The 21,237-nt window shown below is 42.6% G+C and overlaps 1 protein-coding gene and 1 pseudogene across 6 annotated transcripts in view; both read left to right on the plus strand.

Moving 5' to 3' along the window:
- The window catches only part of Syndig1 (synapse differentiation inducing 1), a 198,732-nt gene that overhangs the window by 125,791 nt on the left and 51,704 nt on the right, over positions 1 to 21,237 (plus strand). The gene's annotated exons all lie outside the window — the stretch shown is intronic.
- LOC124089625 (small nucleolar RNA U13) lies at positions 16,033 to 16,124 on the plus strand (annotated as a pseudogene).

A 21,237-nucleotide genomic window follows, 5' to 3' on the forward strand; every position in this document is an offset into this window, starting at 1 on the left:
GGAAGATTGTTCATTCAGAAGTCATCTCTATCCATCCAAGAAAGACACTTAGATTATCAATTAAAATGTGAGATTATAGTGTCACCAGAACCTGTAACCATTACCCAACCAAAACTGGTCAAAAGGCAGCATCATTGTCAGCCTAACAGTGCTCACAGGGTGTACTTGGGCAGGTGGAAAATCCCTGGGGGCACTTGGGGAATCCTCCTGTGCATCCTATGAGTCTGGGAGTGAAGCTGCAAATGGCTGACTCTGGCAGGTCCTTTGCTCAAAATATTTTTTTTTACTTGGCTTGAAGTTGCTTCCCTGGCTGAGTCAAGCAGTTGCTTCTTGCTGGCTTTGGTATTGATGGAATTTGTTTTACTGGTGAGCAAAGAAAAAAATTGTGTGGTTTTCTTCTTCCCACTTGTATGTCTGGAGTGGTGAAAGTCAAGGATGATCACAAATTGTCTGTGGCCCTCCTGAGAGGAAGTGCCTCTTAGGGACATGAGAGGCAGAAAAATTACTTCTATCTTGGGGTCCCTGCTCTGTGTAGCTCTGTGCTCCTGGTTCTGGAGGAAAATAGAGAGAAGATGGGGAATCCTGTTATGCTGGCCCATCTTTGGCCTGGAGGGTCAGTCTAGGCTTCTCTTCTGTGTACTGATTCCACGAATGTCATAGAACCCCTCTCTCCAGCAGCACAAGCACAGAGAAAGTCAGTCTCCTGGGCCTTGCAGAGCCTGGACAGGGTGGGTGGAGACAGGCCCAGGGGCTTAACTCTGAAGTGAGGATGTAGCACTGCATCCACAGTGGATTGGGACATACAGGAATCTGAACAAAGATAGTAGTGGATGGATGGATGGATGGACACTCACACTGGACAGAGCCTGTCCCTGCTGTCTATGCTGGATCCAAAGCCTGGGTTAGGCAAATAAGCAATATCAGTCTCACCAAAAACTGGGAGATAAGGACAAAGAAGTGAAGAAACCTGTCTACTGACTGCATGGGGCACTGTGGGCTTTACCACTGAGCAGAACTCTATCCAAAGTCTCCTTCCTACATCATCCCTGAGTGGGAAAGGACGGGGAACACCACCTTTCAGCTGCTAGGACAAGCCCTCTATACCCCTACCAACAGGAATATCTTCAATGCAGGAGCTCTGTTATGTTTACTAAATTTTGGAATCATATTGATACTTTTATCTCATGTTCTACTGGGAGAGGTGTTCTATTCCCAGAGACGAGAGAAGAAGTCCCTATAGATCAGCCAGAAGGGTGACAAGTGGTTGTGAACCCTGGTAGGTGGCAGGGGCCACAGGGAGACATTGCCTGTGCATCGACAGGAGAGGCTAGACATTTGTCAAAAACAACACACTAATGACCTCATATCATGTGAGGTCTCTGCTGCTCCCTGATGCCAGGGTTGAAATCCACCACTCTGGAGCACAGCAAGCTGTGGACAGCATCTTTGTCCACGAAGTTGTAATTATACTACGAATCAAGACTACAGTTGCAGAGACTGGTGTTTGGATTCTGTTTCTCAGAAAGTTTTATTCTTAACAAGATAATAGCTTCTTAGGCTTGGATCTGATGATTCATGATGTTTATTTAATAAAATCCCCTTCAATGGTCAAGGGGATTTTTATTATTTGTTTAAGCAGCAGATATGAAGTACAGTTGCTGTACACAGTTTTGATCATATTTTTTGGAGGGGAACCTCAAGTATTTTTGCAAAGGTGAGGCGTTGCTTGCAATGTTAGAGGATGGAATGGTAATCCCCCAGCCCAGAACCCTCCAGCCTTCCTTTTCCAAGTTGCTTGGAGAATGGATTCTCTTCAGTGCAACTACCACAACTAAGAGTACCAGCATTTCCCTAAAGAAATCTCTATAGTTTAGTTCCCTTCCCAGGACCTATGAATGTCCCTTCCAATTAGGAGCTCCCATGCTGAGACCTCTTCCTCTTTACAATGTGCAGCTGTGTTGTGCTGGACTGTGTTGTCATTCTGGGCAGCCACTGACCCCTGCACACAGAGCCTCAGCCTGGCCATGAAGCTGCTGTGTATTCCATTTATCCCTCTGCAGCCCAAACTGCAGACACAAAATCTCCATCAGGCCATTTGAGGGGAGCAGGCAGCTGCCAAGGGAAGGGTGTATGGCACGAAATAGAACAGACACACTCTGAGAATCATTGCATTAAATTAAATCAGTGCTTGCTGAGGCAAGGCCAGCTAAGAGTTCTAAACCCAGGAACTGGAGGGAGGAGAAGCCCCCTGCAACCCTGAGTTGTAGGATCTGGATGGGGAGCAACAGCAGTGCAAAGCACATGCTCCAAAACCAGAACTCCCCAAGGCCACGGTGCTATTCGCAGGAAATCTCTGACATCCAAGTGTGATATTTTTGGTTGTTTTTCCCCCCCTTTATCACAGATCCTATCTCAGTGTTCTTACTGACAATTACGGCTGTGTCTGCTTATTGTCAAAATAGCTATTCAGTGAAGTCAAAGAACCATGCAAGGCCATTCCGGGAAAACATAACGAAACAACAAATCATGGTGGTTTGATTAAATCGGTCAGTGGTGAAAAGAATTAATGGCATCTCTGGGTTTACTTATCTGAGATATTTTTGATACTGCCCTCCTCTAGCTAAGTCCTGGTCAACAGGCAATTCCATCATGCCTCTATTTCCTGATCCATAACATGGTCTTGAAATAATTCCCACAGCCTGGAATTGGCTGAGAGCTGAAAAAGTGAAAATCCCCAGGAGGTATCAGGGAAGGAGCTGATTCCGAAAGTTTGATAGTATCTTGCTGGAAACTGGATTGTCCATGCTCTGTGGATCCATTGGCAAATGGGTGACTGGAAGGAGACAGATTTCAGGAATTATAAAAAGGAGTTTATAAAGTAGGAGCAACAGTAGTAACTGAAGTTTCATAAGGAGCATAACATTGCTGAGCACTATGTGCCAGAGACCGCGTTAAAAGCAGTGCGCTCTTGCTTCTCGGGTGTGTTCACAGTCCTGCAGCTCCTAGTCCTGTGTGCTCCTCAGCCTCTGCACACTTGTTATCCCCTCAGACCTGCTCCAACCGTCTGTGAGGCAGGGCCCAGGAATCTACATTTAAACAAACGCTCCAGATAATTCTAGTATTGCTCAAGTTTGGGTAATGCTGTCATACCCACACAACCTTATGGGAGATGTGTGACACAGGCACTTGCAATCAGGAATTGTGGGCACTGCTGTAATATTACCCAGATGAGTGTTGATATCGGAGCTCAGTGAGGTATAGTGACATACCTAAGGTATGGTTAGCAGTGGCCTGGGCTTCCAGGAAGCAGTTGGTTCAGCCCTGAGTCATGACAAAGGACTCAGTATGGATACCAAATGGGAACCAACAAATGGAGTGTATGTTGCCTACCACTTCATTTCTCCCCAACACTATTCACTGCTTGATCCAGCCCCTGATGCAAGCAAGTTCTGTAAGCCAATTTACAGTGAAGAAGGTGTGGATGTGTGCAGTTTGGGTGGTGTGAATCCATTTAGGAATTGATGTTTCTGAATGATGCTCAGAGAGAAAACAAATCCCACAATTTCCTGAATGACTGTATGACTGTTGTAAGCTAGTTAATGCCTACACTTTATCTTGTTTAATCTCTGCAATGAGTCTGAAATGTGAAAAAAAAAACTATTTAAGTGGAAAAAAGTTTCAAGGATAAATAACTTGTAGAAAACACAGAGGTATCAGTTGTGGGTAAAAAAAAAAGTAGAAATATTTCTAACCTTTGAAGCCACATTTTCTGCAGTATAACTTTGGCTTTTACCTGTTTGCAAATAAAAATAGAACCACCGGACTTGCTCTTAAATCCAGTGTCCCCAAGCCCTACTTGAAAATTGTGGCAGCAGAGGAAGGGCAGCCCTATAGAAACACAGTTGGGTGTTTGCCCTCATGGCCCTTCTCTCAATCCCACGGGACAGTAGAAGCCAGAGACGGAAGCTGGACACCCTCTGACCGGGAGGACTCAGGTCTGGAACCAGCACTAACAGGACATGTGCTGAGCCTGCCTGCAGCGTCTTCTGTACTCAGCATTTATTATGTCTTGATTTAATTTCATTTCATAAAATGTTTCTTTCTTTTACTAACTGCAACATTATAACAATAATTAAATGAGAAAGGGTATTCAGAACCAGATTATGAATTTTATGAATAGCACCAGCAAAGGGAATTGGGTAAATGAGGGGGAAAAAGGAATCTCTTTATGGTACTGAAATCTAGATGAACCAGAGTTCAGTGGAACTGTAACCGTGTTCTTTGAAATCCCTTCATGCAACCCGTATTTACTGAACACTTACAACGTGTCAGACCTTGCTCTGAATGTCTGGGATGCAGCAGTAGGCAAAACAGGCACAACACCCCTTTACGCAACTCACATTCTAGTGAAGTCAGGCAGCAATAAATAAAAGCACAATTATAGAAGTTCCAATAGTGCTAAATTTCAGGGAGAAAGATAATGTTGGAAATAGTTGTGGGGAACAAAATTTTAAGTAGGTGGTCATGGAAGGACCTATTGAGAGCATGATATTTCATGATAAAGCTGTAGGCTCCGTCCATGAAGACGGAGAAAAAGTCTTCCTGGCAGAGAGACAGTCAGTGCAAAGGCCCTGAGGTGTGAACATACCTGCTGCATATGAGGGATTACATGGGTGACCATTGGGTATAGAAATAATAAACGAGGAGAGAGAGAGAACAAGGTAGAGCGAGATGGAGCTAGACCCCAGGACTCTTGATCTGTGTCAAAGAGCTGTGCTTTCTCTTTGGGATAAGAAGCCACTGAAGTGTTTGGGCAGAAGTGAAACACCATCTGGCTACACTCTCTCAGGGGAACTGGTGGAAGTTCAGGGCAGCAGCAAAGACCTCATGCTGGAGACATTGCCATAATCCAGGAAGAGGTCTGGACCATGGTCATTGCCAGGAATTTATTGTCTTGAAGTAATTGCCTCTGGGTTTGAGCTGTGGTATGAGAAAGGTAAAGGGGGATGGATCCATGGGAAGGTGGGGTTTTCAGCAGCAGGAAGTGCATTGGAGCTCAGCTCACACTTTATCAAGACCACATGCCTGTTGGCATTGAGTGGCAGTGTGGAGTAGTGGCTGGATGTGTTTGGTCATTTAAGGTTCAAGGGAGGCATGAAGCAAGTTGGATGTGCATGTTTGAAGTTCAAGGGGAAAGTCTGAGCTGAGTATATGAATGTAAGAAGAGCTGAGCACTACCAGAAACAGCATTGAGGAGGATGGTAGGAGCATTAAGGACCCACTGGCATGAAGGAAGGGACAACCCCATGGAGTGGGCTCCAGAGAGAGCTGAGAACAGCAGGCATCGTGGCGGGTAGGGCAATGGGGGTGACCTATGGGTGTTGGGGACATCTCAATTCTTGATCCAGGTGCTGGCTGCACACTTGTGGAAACTTGTGGAGTTTTACACCTATGGGTTGTGCACTTTTCTGTAAGTGTGCTATATACTTTGATTAGAAAGCTTTAAAAACATGGAAAGAAAGCAGTTGAGTTTGGCACACTTTTTCTTTTGAAAAGTTTTGCTGTAAATAGAGATATCATGTCAAGAGCTGGGTTTTTAAGTGGAAGAAATTATAGCACCATTGTAGGGGATGAAAATGATCCAAGAGAGCGGGGAATATTGAAGCTGTGGGACAGGGGTTTGTGGGAAAGGATCCCTGGAGAGATGTTGTGGAGCAGGGGAGCAGGAATAAGCAGTGGAATTGACATCTTCTCTGTAGCTCCTCAGTTCATCCCAAGCCACAGGAGAGGAAGGAGCTGTGGGGTAGATGTGCCTGGGAACAGAGGGATGGGAAAGCCCTCCTCCAGAGGTCCTGGCTCCTGAGCAAGAAGGATGCTTGGGTGAGGGAGAAGGAGGAGCTGGGCTGGGAACTGGCCCAGGGAGTGTGTAGAAGGATTGAGAAGAATAGAGCTGGGGGCACGTGGTGGAAGCCAAGGTGCTCTGGCAACAAGGCTGGTGCTGTCTGCACACTTCTTCCAGCTTCATCGTTAGGAGCAGCTACAAGTGCAGCTGCCATTAGTCAGAGGGGGATTCACCAGGGTCTTCAAAGACCACGGAGCAAGAGAGGCAAGTACTGCCTGGAATAGCAAAGGAGTGGCTTTAAGGAATCTCCTCGGAGTCAGAGGGAATTAGGAAGGGAAGAGATAATGTGAGAGCAGCTGGGGAGAGGGCAGTGAAGAGCTCCCATGTGGTATCACTCCCTTCTCCTTCTTTTCTAAATTGAGAATAATTGTATTTTTTTTTTACTTTTGATTGGTGCACCACAATTATACATAATATTGGAATTCATTATGCCGTAATGTACATAATTTGATCAGGCTCATTCTCCAGCACCTTCTTTTACCCTCTCCATCCCTCCCCCTGGTCCACTTGCTCTGCTCTACTAATTGCGCTTCTATTATTATTGTATAAGTGAGATTCATTGTGGTGTATTCATATATGGATGTAGAATAATTTGGTGGGTTTCTTTCCCCGTCTTTCCCCCATGCCCTCTACTCTTCCTTCTCTCTCAATTTCCTTCCTCTAGTCTCTTGGTCTTATTTCTATTTTTATGGGATCCCTTTTTTTATCCCTTCCCTGACTTCCAGCTTCCACATATGAGAGAAAATACTCAACCCTTGACTTTCAGGGTCTCATTCACTTCTCAAAATAGCAGATCAGATCAGCATACAGGCAAGAGAAGTCAAGCACCAGGGCCCAGGACCCTGGCCCCCAGCTTCATTGCCCACCTCTGGGTTAGGTTCAGTGATTACTATATTTAGTGACTGATTCCACCAAATCATGCCCAACTAATAGAAAAAAATCATGGGTCTTGCTTTAGACATTACAAATCCCCCAAGGCAAAGAACTATATAAGTTGAAAAATCTTTTCCTCATGTTCCCAGTGAAATAACAGCCCCTGATTGTAGCTCCCAGGGATGTATGTGTATGTGTCCTTCTCCATCTGACTCCATCAGAAATGGATAATATTAAATTATGGTAGAGAACCAAGCAATCCTGGATAATGATATGTACTAAAGGCACTTATTATTTCTCTCAAATTTGATGCTGTCCAGCAGTGTAGAAATATAAGCCAAGCACATGTTGGCCCTCCTCCCTCTAAATAAGAGTCTCACAAATTCTGCAAAGGTGGAGGAAAACAATTATGGGATTTGGGTGTGAAAACCTGTCATTCAGGTATACCTTGGTAGAACCCATGAGCTATGCTATCTTATTCCAAAGGGAGTTAAGAATTTACTTGCCTTCTCTAACTTTATCCTGGATATTAAGGCTAATTCTTTATGGCTGGCTTGTAGGATTCTTATCAGTGTTTTCAGCCCATTTCCAGAAAACAATCCAAACTCTCCTGCACCTGCCTTCAAGATGTCACTCAGAGACATGGTTCCTTGCAAGAGCACCAAATGATGTACCTTATTTGGGTTTGAATTTCATCCTTACATTCTTAAGCTGCGGTGCAATTGGTGAACTATTCACAGAGCTATGGGCATTTGGATGATCTGCCTCATCTTCCAGTTTTTTGTTTTGTTTTTGGGGTTTTGTTTTTTTCGTATGAAAAGAACAAACTGATTTGCTCTTGAAAAAATATGTGAGGTCAGTAAGATAATTTGAAAACGGGGCACAGGAAATCGCTGGAGATTTCTGTTCATTGTTCAGACTTTGGATCTCCTGCAGGTGAAATAGTTCAGATATTTGATGTTTATTTATACATTTTTGGGGGTCAAAGCTCCTTTGAAAGATGATTGAAAATAAAGCTTCCCAATGTTTTTCTTACACCCCTGACACAGGCTGTTTTACCTGCCTGTGATTTGTCCTCCTCATTCCACCTTCTCCTCCTTCTTCCCCACCTCTTTAGAATGGCTCAGGATTATCTAAGTCCTTCATACACCCATCATTCCCCTTTCAGATTGATTTAATGGCCATTGACTGCATATCAGCCGTGTTTCCATTCATCATCTTTGTGTGGACCCATGTCATTGGTCACATGGTTCACTCCTTGCCCAGTGTTGCAGCCTATGCAAAGTGGAAGGGATGCCCAGTCCTTATGGCTGGGTTTCAGAGAGCTCCAGGAAGCCCTAGTAATACAAATGAAATGAGGTGGGGGCTGTACTGGTGGCCAATGATCCTGTCCTCCGTGAGGAGACCAAGAAAGAGATTTCTCTCTTTCTCCTTCCTTCCTTCTTTATCCCCAACCCATTAGACCCTGCCCTCCTCCCTGGTCCTCTCTCAGCATGCCTTTGGAGGAGCAGTCCTGCAGCACCTCCAGGAGAAAGGTGATGGACATCTACCATGCATCTGTCTGCATTAAAGTGCAATTTGGGAGGGAAGAAATTCTAAGTGGAGAGATTTTAGCTTTATGTTCTGGAAAGGGCTACATATGCTTTTCCTTGTTCCTATTCTAATATTTCAAGGCATAATTTGCTTCCCTGGGGGCTACCTCATTCCATCTTATGTTTCTTTCTCAAAGAGCTACAGTTATTAAAGAGTGTAGCATTTCTTCCATTTTCTTCTTCCAAAGTATTCATTTTTGCCTTGTTCAGGAGGAAATGCTAAAGCTAGGGAACGTGTGCACTTACCCTCAAAGTCACTGAGTGAATCCTCAGCGGTCAGGGCTGGAGCTTAGGACACTGCCTTTCCTGCAGATACTGAGAGGCCCCTAATGCTATAGCTGTGTAATAGATAAGTTCAGTTTGGTGATCCCTGGACAGAAATGTCTGTAAGCCCATCTCTAGTAGGCTCCACTGAACACAGAGCTGCAGCATAGTTCAAGGTCTTGTTAATGCTTTATTTAGAGTAGCAATCCCAGGTCAACAACAACAACAAATGAAATGAGGCCTGAAAAGAAGAAAATAAGAACAGAGTGGTATCTTTTAACACATAACTGCTGTCTACTTAGAACTTTCTCTGGACTAACTCAACAGTGGAGCAGGGCTAGAGAGGGAATCAATAGTACATCTCCTGTGCTCCACTGCAAAGCCTGCCCAATGGGGAATTATTTGCCCTGCACTCCCAAGTTGCATTATTTGGCTCCTCCAGAGCTACTGTGGAGGCCAGAATCCATTCCCCTGAGTATGGGGCTCTGAATTGTAGTGGAGGAAAGAGTAAAGACCCTGATGGTGGAATGACATGACCTGCATGGAGATGGTCATGGAGGAGAGAAACAGGGCAGAGCAAGCGGCCCTGAGTTTGGGAGACACTGAGGCACCTCAACACCCAACCAACCATCCAGGACAGCCTGTTAATCCTAAAGCAGATTCAGGGCTCTCATCTGCAAGTGTAGGAATGAGTCCTCCTCCTCAGAGGATTTGGAAGGGTTCAAAACACAGCATTGAAACGTGTTCTGATCCAGAATATAGCTTATGACAAAACCAGTTCCTATGATATAACAAGCTGACATCCACCCTTTGTTCAAAACACAACCTGTGTTAGCCAAATCAGAACCCACACTGGGGAGGGTAATTCTCACCAGGTAATGCAGTGATGTGGGCATTAAACTTTCCCAGCCCTGGCTACAGTAAAAGGATCCAGCAAAGTAGAAAACTGTGCTGCCGCAGACATGCAATTCATGGAATGGGGAAGGCCTCCCCATTAGGTGTCTGTGAAACAAAAATGGTGGTCATAGTATTGCCCTAAATAGGAAAGAGACCACACGTAAAATGCTTTATATGCAATATTGCACCAAATTCCCACAACACTCTGATAAAATTGGTACTAGTATTTTCACCATTTTACAGATAATAAATTTTACAGATTTGAATTCAATTCTGTATCAATCAGGGTCTATGCTGAATAGACTGTTCAGAATAAGCTTACAGCCGATTTTATTGCATTCTCATGGGACCACTGAAAGAGAGGCAGGTTGTCTTGACAACTGTGGAAAACAGTGCCCAGCAAGATTGTTTCATTCATTCAGGATCACACAGCAAGGTACCTCTGCATGCCAGGACTGGAGTCTACAGGGGAAGAAGTTGTAAGAAAACACAGAGTGCCAAAGATGCCCACTGTGGATGCTTACACTTGGCTCCTAGTCCAATCTCATTCATGTTCACATTTTCTGTTCAGTTTTAATACTGATTTGTTTTGGTTTATCACTTTTCCCATGGGGGGGAGGAATTTTATCAATTAATCCCCATTTATCCTTTTAACGAAGGGTTGGTTTTATGGCTTCCAAAATTACTATGTGGTATCTGATTATTTGTTAGAAAAACAAGTCAGTTATTTGTCTTCATTTTTAAAAAATGTTAAACTCTCCAGGTATGGCATATATTATTGTACATTTCATATTGGTATTTTACCACCAAAGCTCCCAAATCTTCATTTCTTTCTCATTACTTCACTTGCTAAAAATTATGCTGGTTACAAATTATATCCTTTATCTTGTATTAGGTCTGTAAAGCAAAATTCCCAACATTTTCATTGTTAAGTAGAATCTTTAGATACCTCATTTTAAAATCATGACTGGATGTTGGATTTATCAAAAGCTTTTTGTGCAAGTGAAAAAAAATTATATGAGTGTTTTTCTTTCATTAACTAATGTGGTAAAGTGCATTGGATGATTTGAAAAGGTTAAGCCAATCTTACAACTCATATTGGATAAACCCTACCTGGTCTTAGCTTTCATATGTTGCAGAATCTGTATGTTCCTGTTTTGCTTGGGTTTTCTGCAACTATGATCAGAAGAGATTGGTCCATATTATCCTTTGTGGTAATTTCTTTATTATATTTTAGTATAAATGTTGTCCTACTTGTGAAGAATTCCCTTTTCTCCTATTCTGAGAAAGTTTATTTAAAATGGAAATTACTGATTTTTTTAAATCTTTATTAGCACTCACTGGTAGAACTGTCTGAGCCTGGGGCTTTATTCATAGGAATATTTTAAATTAATGATTGAATTTCTCTAATATTGGGAAGTCTAATTGGATTTTTTATTACTTCTTTGCATCAATTTCAAAAAAATTGTTTTTTTCTAGGATCCTTTTCAATTTCATCCAAATCATCAATATGTTAATTTTCTCAAAGTATGTTTTTATTTTCTTTATTGGATGTGGACGAGTGCATAGATGGACGATGGGTGGATAGATGGGTGGATGGATAGACAAACAAAAGTCCCCAAAAAGACAGTGTTGTTATTGTTCTATGTTGTCAGTATTTGTATAAACCCAAAATAAATTCCATTTATTTTGATCCTCCCTGAATCTTTGACCTTTAACTTAAATAACCCCCTTTTACCTAAAGAGCAACCTTTAGAATTTCCCTTAGTATAATACACTAGTGGTAAAACTTCTGTTTTGTGTTTTTGGAAATGTTCTTTTGTCAATTTTATCCTTGCAGGTGTGTTCTGTGGGTATAGAATTCTGGTTGACAGTTTCCTCCTTGGTCTACTTCAACTTCTACCAAACCCATAATACTATTGAGTAATACTATTGTTTATCTATCAGTGCTAGGATTTCTGTTTTTTTGTTTGTTTTTTGTTTTGTTTTTTTCTTTTTTGGATCTGCTATGACTTTTTTTCTGTGTTCCAAAGACCTGCCAAGATTTTCAAGCTGTGTTTTTGTCTCTCGAATATAATAAGCAAAAATGTTTTATAGCTAACACCTGATAATTTTAGTATCCCCCAGGAGACTGTTTTTTCTTGTTTCTCCTTACTTCTGTGGTATATTTTCATAGATATTCTTGATTGTATGCTGGCTATTGCTTTTTAAAAAGTATTCATGGTAATAATTTAAAGATTGGAATGATGCCACCTGCCATCATCTCTGTTTGTATTCAGGGCCTGAGGCACAAAAATTTCAGGATCACTTTTGAGTCCATGCTCAAGTATTTTGAGTTGATGGAGTCAAGCTGTAATCCAGGAGAGTGCTGGTTTAATTCTGGTTCACTTTTTCTCTTGTGGTTTATCTGTTTGGTGTTCCCTCCTATGGCAGGGGCTAGCTTACCAGGATCTCCTTTATTGGGCTCCAAACTCTAACTTGGATCCCCACTGTCACACAAAGTAACCAAAATCTCACCCTCTTAGTCCTCCTTTATGGATCGACAAACCTCCCCATGTGCTTGACTCACTCTTCCAGGTTCTTGTCCTTTCCCTGGTCTTGGCCTGGTTATCTCTTTTCTTCTTATTATTTTTTTCCTGGTGCTTATTAAAATATTCTTTAATATCTCTTCTGAGTTTTTTTGGGGGGGAGGAGGTGGGGTTGTTTGGGGGTTTTTGTTGTTGGTGGTGTTGTTGTTTTTAGCTTTCTTCTGCAGAAGGGTTACTAGTCTGGAATCACCAGAAGCAGAAATACTCTGGGCACCTGCCTTATGCAGGGCTGTGGGCAATTAGCACTAAGCTCACTGGGGACCTCTGGGAAGCAGAGCCAATCTCTTCCCTCCAATTTATTCCCTAAGAAGAGAGCAGATTGCCATCAGTCACAGATCAAGGCTGTTCACAAAGGGGTGTGAATTTCCTGGTTCTTTTGGTTCATTCCTAAGTCCTTAATTGTTTGGACAGAGTGTATATCTTTGTATAATGGTGATATTTCAAATTTAGAACATTGAAGTCTTGGTTGAGGGATATAGATTTTCTGTGGCTTGAATTCCATTCCTCTGGTAATAATTGAAACTTAATCCATTTTTGCACTGGTGAGTGACCAAGTGCAATGCAAAACAGACTGGCAGAGTGTGTAAGGAAATGGGACAAAACAGATATGACTCCCATTCAGAAGGAGAGGAAGAAGAAACAACCCCTATTTAAATAATGTGAAAAAAAAAAACACCACTGAGCCTGTAGTCTGGCACTTTACAGGTGCTCACTAAACGCTGGTTGCATTTGTGCCAGATACAGAGATCCATACACTCATGTTCTGCTTGGTCCCTCTGTACAGATAAAACATATGACTTACAAATGCTATTGGGTCACTGTGTTTACCTGCTACCCACTCTGCAAAACATGTCAGTTTTGCTCTTAGGCTCAATGGAGTAGGATGGAGAGGACAAGAGGGATGGAGACCCAGGACGGTTCATCCCCCCACTCTCCACTGGTAAACCTTTGACAGACATGATCATTGACCTGAGACTTTCCAAACATCTACAGTAAAATGCTCTGGTTGTTTCCAGAAATTATCTCCTATCCATCTTACTGTTTCTCTCATCTAAAGAAACCAGAATTTTCACATCGGCTTCTCTAAATCAGATCCCAGAGATAGATTTTTGAAATTTTATAATTTTTTTTTCAAAGTTGTATGCTTAGTACATGAGCACCCCATGTATTTTACACCCTGGGTGGTGTTGTTCATAATCATCAATTTTGTGGGTAATGTCCTGTGTATCCCACCATCACCTTCTTCTCTCCTCAAGTTCATTATTCTCAAATGTCCCCTAGATTTATAGTGAATTGAATCCCATCCAATGAATGCATCTGTTAGGCACTAGCTGATTCAGAATTAGCACAGGATCTAACTTTTCACTTGAGAGTCACAGCTCATCCAAGGAGACAAGCAGGGGTTTGGAGGTCATCTGGTTAAAGCCATGAAATCTGCTGGAGTCAGAGAGGAAAATCTAGGCAAGACATCCCACCCCTGAGAGGTGCAGAGAGGCAGAAGTGATGGGGTCACAGAGGAAGGAAATTTTTACCAAGGGACAAAGCAATCAGGAAAGATTTAGAACACCTCAGCCTCCCAAAGTGAGTGACACATAAATGAAGGTCATGTGAAGGAAGTGCTGGGGCTGTAGGAACCCAGACAGGCACAGAATAGTATTGGCTTTATAGACAAATGGATTAGAAAACATTGCCAGAAGGACAGCCCTAATATATCAGATGGGTGTATTTTAACGTGTATCAGGAGAATGTGCAATGGCAACTCAATATTCATCAAGTGATCTCTCCCCGCCCCTTTCTCCTGCCATCTCTATCTCTGTCTCTATATGCATATTTAACATGCTGATTGTAGCTTCTGAGAGCTGTTTTGCAACTTCTGGATTAAACAATTCCACATAAATATTAATGATCTGATGCTGCCAAGACAAATCAGATTTCTGATCTATTTTTCTTCCTGTGGAAACTATGTTGCAGTTAAGTCACTGATTTTAACTTGTTTGGGTGAATAAATGAACAAATACTTCATGTCTGTTTTGCTCTCTGTAGCATTTTGGATGAATTTTTTTTTTTTAGTTATAGATGGCGCTTTGTCTCAATAATTAGTGTCTTGGTTTTGTGGTTATTTGACTGTAGCAGAGAAGGCACACATTTTGATTGTCCAAAGGCAGAGTCTGTACTCAATTGAAAATCGAGGGATGAAATCTCAATGTATTAAATTGTACATTCTTCTCCCTGGACGTATCACTTAACTCCAAGTGCATTTCCAACGTGTGATCATTTTTATTTGCATGATGTAGCTGAAACTACTCTATTAATTAGGGCATTCACCTGTCTCAAAAAGCAGAGGTATTTACATGTTTCTTTTGCATTTCTTTGAAGTCCTTTCACATTTCTTTTATATCTCTCATCTGGGTTCTGTGGCACAAAGAAGGTGCCACACCAGGAGTCCTTGGATTGTGTCCTTTGGCTTTGGGCCTCTATCTAGGCCATGTCTCTGAATGCCAAGTTCAGCCTAACCAGAGCCTGGGGTGCTCTTTCAGCCAGGAGTCCCTTGGTTAGTCAGAGAGATACCAAAGTGGGTAGCCCATGCCAAACTCAGGTGGCCTTGAGCAGGGTCAGGGAATATGACTGTGATGGTGTGGTCAGTGGATGCTCCTGCCTCCTGCAAGCAATAAGTAATCAACAGTTGTTTCTGGAAACTTTATTTCACTGAATTCTAATAGATATGTACCAGATAATTAGCCCAGAAGGCATATTGTTGCAAAATTCCAATCTTAGGTTCTATTGATCTATCAAGGTTTTCTCAAATATTTAAATGCATCAAAAATAATGCAGAAGCATGTGCAATGGGGTTTTTATATTCTAAATAAGTGTGATGAGCCAACTTCCACCAAAGAATTCACTTCAAGTAGAAGCACTTCACTAGGGTCTGAAATTTTAGGACACCTCCAGCTAAAGTTTATAAACCCAGGAAAAGTGACATGTACCTAAGACAAGATAATTGGGAGGAACAAGGTATGGTGGCTCACTTTATACTCCCGGTGACTAGGGAGGCGGAGACAGGAGGGTCACAAGTTCAAGGCCAGACTCAGTAACTTAGCTAGGCCCTAGGGAACTTAGTGAGATCCTGTCTAAAGGGCTGGGGTGTGGCTCGTTGATAAAGCACCTCTGTGTTTAATGCCCAGTACCATAAATAAGTAAATAGGAGAATTGAGAGGAAAATACAGGAGCTTACTATACTAAAATTCAGCTCATGAATGAGGCAGTATTTGAAAGGCAGAAGCCACCTCCCCTGATGGTAAGGGAAAGATTTCACCCTGCATAAGGTGATAGGTATCAGTAAGTATGTCTCAGATTGCTAGGTGAATATATGGAGAGAAAGGGCCAAGAAGTGGGTATAAGAAGGGTGAATATGGTATAAGTGACATTGATAATAAAAGCCCCACTTTTTTACCACCTCCTGGTTATGGTTTGGATATGAGGTGTCCCACAAAAGCTCCTGTTAATGCAGGAATATTCCAGGGTAAATGATTACATTATGAGAGCTGTAACCTATTCAGCCCATCCTAGTTAGAAGGGACTGACTGGGTGGTAACCAAAGGCAGGTGGGGTGTGGCTAGAGAAGATGGATCACTAGGGACAGTGGTGCCTATAACAGTGCATATTCCCTGTGTCCTACTCCTCTGCTCCTCTCTGCTTCCTGACAGCAGCTCTACTCCTCTGGGCCCTTCTCCCATGGTGTTCCCCCTCACCTTGTCCCAGAGCAATGGAGATGGCTATCTATGGACTAAAACCTTAGAAACTCTGAGTCCCAAATAATCCTTCACTTCACTAAGTTGTTCTTGTCAGGTATTTTTGGTCACAGGTACACAAAAGCTGCCTAAAACACTCCAGACCCTTAAATCAAAGCTAGGGTTAGATCCTATTGTGTAAAGGCTGGGTTTTCCACCAGTGTGTGAGCTGTGTCTTCGTCAAACCTCATTTCGATATTGACACATTACCTGTCTGATATGAAAAAAGAGAAAATGTGAAAAAGAAAGAAATGAAAAGAAAACAAGAACGTAAACAAATATGAATAAAAGGAAAAATTCCTTTTTAAAAAGCTGGGATTATATAATATTCAGAAAAATAGTATGGAGTGCTATACTGTGATTTCATGTCTTAATTTACAGCTTTATTGGTGTAAACCACAAATGCAAATTCAAGAAGGGTGGCAACACATGAGTCATTTGTTGATCAGCACATTATAGACTAACAAGGGAATCAAGGGCCAGTTTCTGATTCTTTCGATTTGACATCAATGGAAAGCAATAAGATCTCAGAGATCATTTCACTTGACTACCTGATTCATCAAAACAACCACACCTGGGTTGTTTTACAGGTGATTATAATACGGCCATCTGTACCTCTGCCATGAAGCAGCACAGCAACAGGACAGAACCCAGGCTTCAGGACTCTGGGAGTGGCTGCTCTTGGCAACACCCCACTTTTCTTGAATCCTTGCCTTTAGCACTTGAGTTACATGAATGCCACAAAGCATAGAAAATGTTGGATTGTGACCTGAAAAAATCCAACTTGAGCATGAGGTTTGACCCATGAGGTTTTTGTTACACTCTTTAATTTAATTCCTTCTTCTTTCCTTAAAATAGGAAAGAAACTCTTCATTTGTAATCTGTCTGGATTGTATATAAAGTAGCAAAGGGTCCTCAGCACAACTGAGGAATTAGTTTATGTTGGGTAGTATCTCTGTCCATCTAAGCTTTGCACCATGACAACAATAAAACAGATGCAGGAGCTGTAGGTTGGTGAGCCCCTGGGTACTCAGCCTGTAAGCGTGTAGATGAGAGCTTTGGGGATAAATAATGAAGTAATGTGGCTGCAGATTGCTCAGGGACTTAAAAACAGCAAACAATGCAGAAAGAAGTGTCTTTATAACTGGCTCAGCACTGGGGGTCTGGCAAAATGAAAGGACAATTTTGCGGCTATAAGTCAGCTGCTCCTGAAAAAATCCCTTAATCATGAATCCTTTCTATCCTCCAGCTCAGCACACCTCTAAATTTCCAGAAACCTCCATGGTTTGGGACCATATTCCCATTCCTCTCTTAGTTCACCCTCCAAGGTCCAACTTCCACATAGACAGTGTCAAACTGATGTTGCGTTTTCAGACAAGTCTAAACCACGATTCCCTCTGCCATTACCTTCCAGCTTCCTGCTGTCCTGCTTCTCACCAAAGCCCTGTCCAATGCTCACCATCACCACAGGGGGTCTCTGTTATCGACAAAGGGAAATACAAGGAGGACAAACTCAAAGCAAAATCAAGTTTCTTTGGCAGTAACATTGGAATGTAAACAGCAGAATACACATGGCCTAGGAAACTATAGACATATTCAAAGCAGTTGGGAGGCAGAGGAAGCTTTTAAAGGCAAAGATGAAGAGAATTACATCAGATATTTTGAAAGAATGATCTTTGGCCACACTGATAACAAGAATGACATCAGCCTGAGGTTAAACAGACAGCTGCTGGGCAGACAGTCCATAGAAGTTCTTTTTGTATAAGATGGCGATGGCCTTTATACAAGTTTGTGCTTCTGGCAATCATGTATAAGAACTCCTCCTTCACCTGGGTTTATTTATTGTTTGTTAGGATTGACATAAGTGATTTCATCTTGATTCTGAAAGCTTTCACACACATTAGCTCTTCTTGGTCACCAAGAAAGCTACAGGAGATTCTCTGCTGTCCTGGAGTGGTTGACAGGCACAGAAAACCCCAAGAACACAGTGGCAATACTTTGTACTCACTCATCCCTGGAATCCTAAACACTCATAAAAAGTTGGAAATCATCATTCGTACCCACTTACTTACTGTAGTCTTCATTCTTACCCAGTTACCCATTCTTACTGAATTCCTGAGATAGTGTTGAATGACGTGGGACTGGTCACTGTAAGTGATTACAATGCTTTATATCCCTTTGGAAAATGTCACACTGAGTTTGAAAAACGAAATGGATCAGCTAAACAACAAATCTCTATTCCAGAGCCCGCTGGGTTGATGTAACTATCTATAGGATCACCGGGCCATGAGCATAGAAACATGTTTATGCATGTACCATGGCTCACAAGGGGGCCAAGCACTAATCAGCCAGACACGTATCACGTCCGCAGCAGGGTCCTTGAATCTTGCACACCACCCACAAAAGAAGCTCAGATTTATTCACTGCCTGATTGCTCTCGCTCTTCAGCTGGTTTTTAGGTAATTGGAAATGTACCTCAAAAGTAACGCGCACAGCAGGGCAGGATTTGTTATGCATGAATGATGAATCATGAGAAAGGGAATCACCCAAAATCAACTGAGGAGCTGATGAGCCTAAGGAAGGTAGAGCCCTTTAGGAAGACACCAATCTTCTGGGTTGGGTGTAGGGTTGTATATTTTCTTAAGTGCATATAGTGTCCTTTGCCAAAAGCTGTGTGTATTTTCCCCAGGGGGGGGGGAGGGTGTTCACAGGATGAAATGAAGCCACTGAAACTTCTAGAGAAGGCTTGCATCTTCCTCAAGAGTCCTTCTGTCCAGCTGCAATTACAGGAAATGGGTTGAATTGACATCTCCTCCGAGTCAGACGGAAATGTTCTGTTCTAGGTGGGCTCCCGGGCGTGATTCCTGGAGGATTGTCTGAAGTTGGTGATGCTCAGTTATAGTTTCTAGGTGTGTTTCCTTTATTCCTGTTGATTAATATTTGCCTACAAACCAGACCCCAAACCTTGGCCTTTGTCATCCCCATTCCTCTCTCCAGCCCCTCCATTCTAGATCCTCATGCCTAACCTCTTTTTGGAATCATTAAATTACTATTCCAACTCATAACTTTGTTTCTAGCACCTCCCTTTCTACTATGTCTCCCAAATTCCCCAAGTTAATATTCCTGAGGCAGATAGGCTCCCACCAGCCTGCAAGACATAGACATTAACACCTCCTGCTGGTCTGCAGAGCAGACTCAAGCTGGGCACTTTTGTCAGAGGCCAGTTGCCCTTCTCCTTGGATTCCACTTAACACTGATTCTGGCAGCCCCTCTTCCCTACAGCCTACACAGCTGCTTCTGGTTCCAGGAGTGACCACATTCCCTACCTGAATCCCCTGCCATTGGTGCTCTAATGTACCCTTACCTCTTACCAGAACCAAGCTTCAGCCTTCTGCCACGTTTCCAGAAGTCCCTTCCTAACCCTGCTGCAGGCCCTCCTACCCACAAGCTTCCATTTTACCCACAGGAACCTGTGCTGGGTGTTGGTCAGACCCTTCTTCTGAGATTCAGATTGAGTCAAATATCCATGACTACAACAAAATACCTGAGATAATCAACTTAAAAAGAAGAAAGTTTTATTGGGGCTTGCAGTTTTGAAGATTTCAGTCCATGTTTATTTGACTCCTTTGCTTTTGGGCCTGTGGAGAGGAAGCACATCATGGTGGGAGCACGTGGTGAAACCATTTACCTCATGGTTAGGACAAGAAAGAGACAGGAAAAGAAAAGACTGGGATTCCACTATTTTCTTCCAGGTAACTCCAATGAGCTGAAGACCTCCCACTAGGCCCCACTTTTATAGGTTCTACCACCTCCCAGTAGTGCCAGGAGTTGGGGACCAAGCCCACAGAATATTTCCCAGGCATTCAGCCCTCATGCAAAATGACCCCACCAAGGGAAATAGTTTGCTCCTTTGTTCTATTTCCTCCTCTGGCACCAATTTCACAGATGTGTGGGGAGCAGCTCTCTGTTCAGGAATCACAGTGATTTAAAGCCAGACTCATTTTCTTGTCAGGGTCAGACTTGATCCCTAAGGATGGGATAACCCTGTAATTCAGATGTTCTAAAATAAAGTTCAGGAACACAGAAAGCCTACACTGCTATCTTGTAATTACACCTCTTAATGAGAGTGTTCTTGCTTTATCCCATTCTATTGCATAACTGTGACATAACAGCTTAATGGAAATAGCAAGAAAAGTATTTCCCCAGTGAATATGGCACTAATTTATCTAACAAATCCTGGAACCCCTACTTGGTTAAATGCAAACAATTCAACCTGCCTCCAATTTTGCATAAAAGCCTTCCTTGAGAAAGGCCAGTTTTTTCCTAAATACTGATTATTATTTCTCACCACCATTTTAGGATCATGGAGACCAAAACACCTGAGTATATATATTTTCACCAGACTGTTCTTTTGTTCAAATACTTCCTTTCTTTTTTCTTAAAGGGGGACAGTCTAATCCTAGCTGAAGGGGAAAGGTAGTGTCTTTAATTTCTAGTCAGGGTTTAACTCTGTTGCCAGAACAGAAACTGTGTAACCAGCTGGAAATATTATGATGGTCCCTGTCAATAAACACATCTGGGTATCCCTGTCTTAAAGCAGCAGAAGAAAGAAGTGTATGCACATTATTCAAGGCATGTCTACATCCTCTGACGTAGAACTGACAAAGTGCTTTGGCAGCAAGGCTTAAAACTGATCATGGCACAACCTTTCATTAACCTTCAGAAGTATTAGTTTTATTTTTCAGTAACTTAACAGAATTGCAAAGCGGGGGGGGGAGCTTAAAATAGAATCAATTTTAGGTATGTTTCTAAATATATCTTAACTCAGAAATTATTCTCTGTCAGCTCCAACATAGAATTATAATAGTTCTTCATTAGCAAAAGCTTGTAGGGTCTGAGGAGGCTGCCTGATCTAGACAAACTGATGCCCCACTCAGGGGCAATCACACATCACCCAGAGGGCATCCACCCTGGTGATGGAAAACATCCCCAAGCACCTTAGCCATACCCCCACTCCTCCCACCATCTCCTGAGCACTTATAGGCACTGGGCCGTACACTAAGCACTTCATAAACTGCATTGCACCTGTTACTCCACAACTCCAAGATGATGAGGAGGACTGCTTTACAAATAAGGAAACAGTCTCAGGGAGGTGAGGGCAAGATGCAAAGCTGAGCAGGGGACCCGACTGCAGAGCAGGCATTCTCCACTCTGCCAGGCTACCTCACTGCAACTGGAAGGTGCCATATGTTACTACTACTCAGGTAAAGGGTCTGAGTGCTTGGGATTGAGATTTTGGCTGTGAGACCCTGGGAAAACTACTCAGAACTACC

This window comes from Marmota monax, unplaced genomic scaffold (genome assembly GCF_021218885.2).
Source record: "Marmota monax isolate L192 unplaced genomic scaffold, Marmota_monax_Labrador192_F-V1.1 WCK01_AAM20220418_F8-fsc00005, whole genome shotgun sequence".
Classification (NCBI taxonomy): domain Eukaryota; kingdom Metazoa; phylum Chordata; class Mammalia; order Rodentia; family Sciuridae; genus Marmota; species Marmota monax.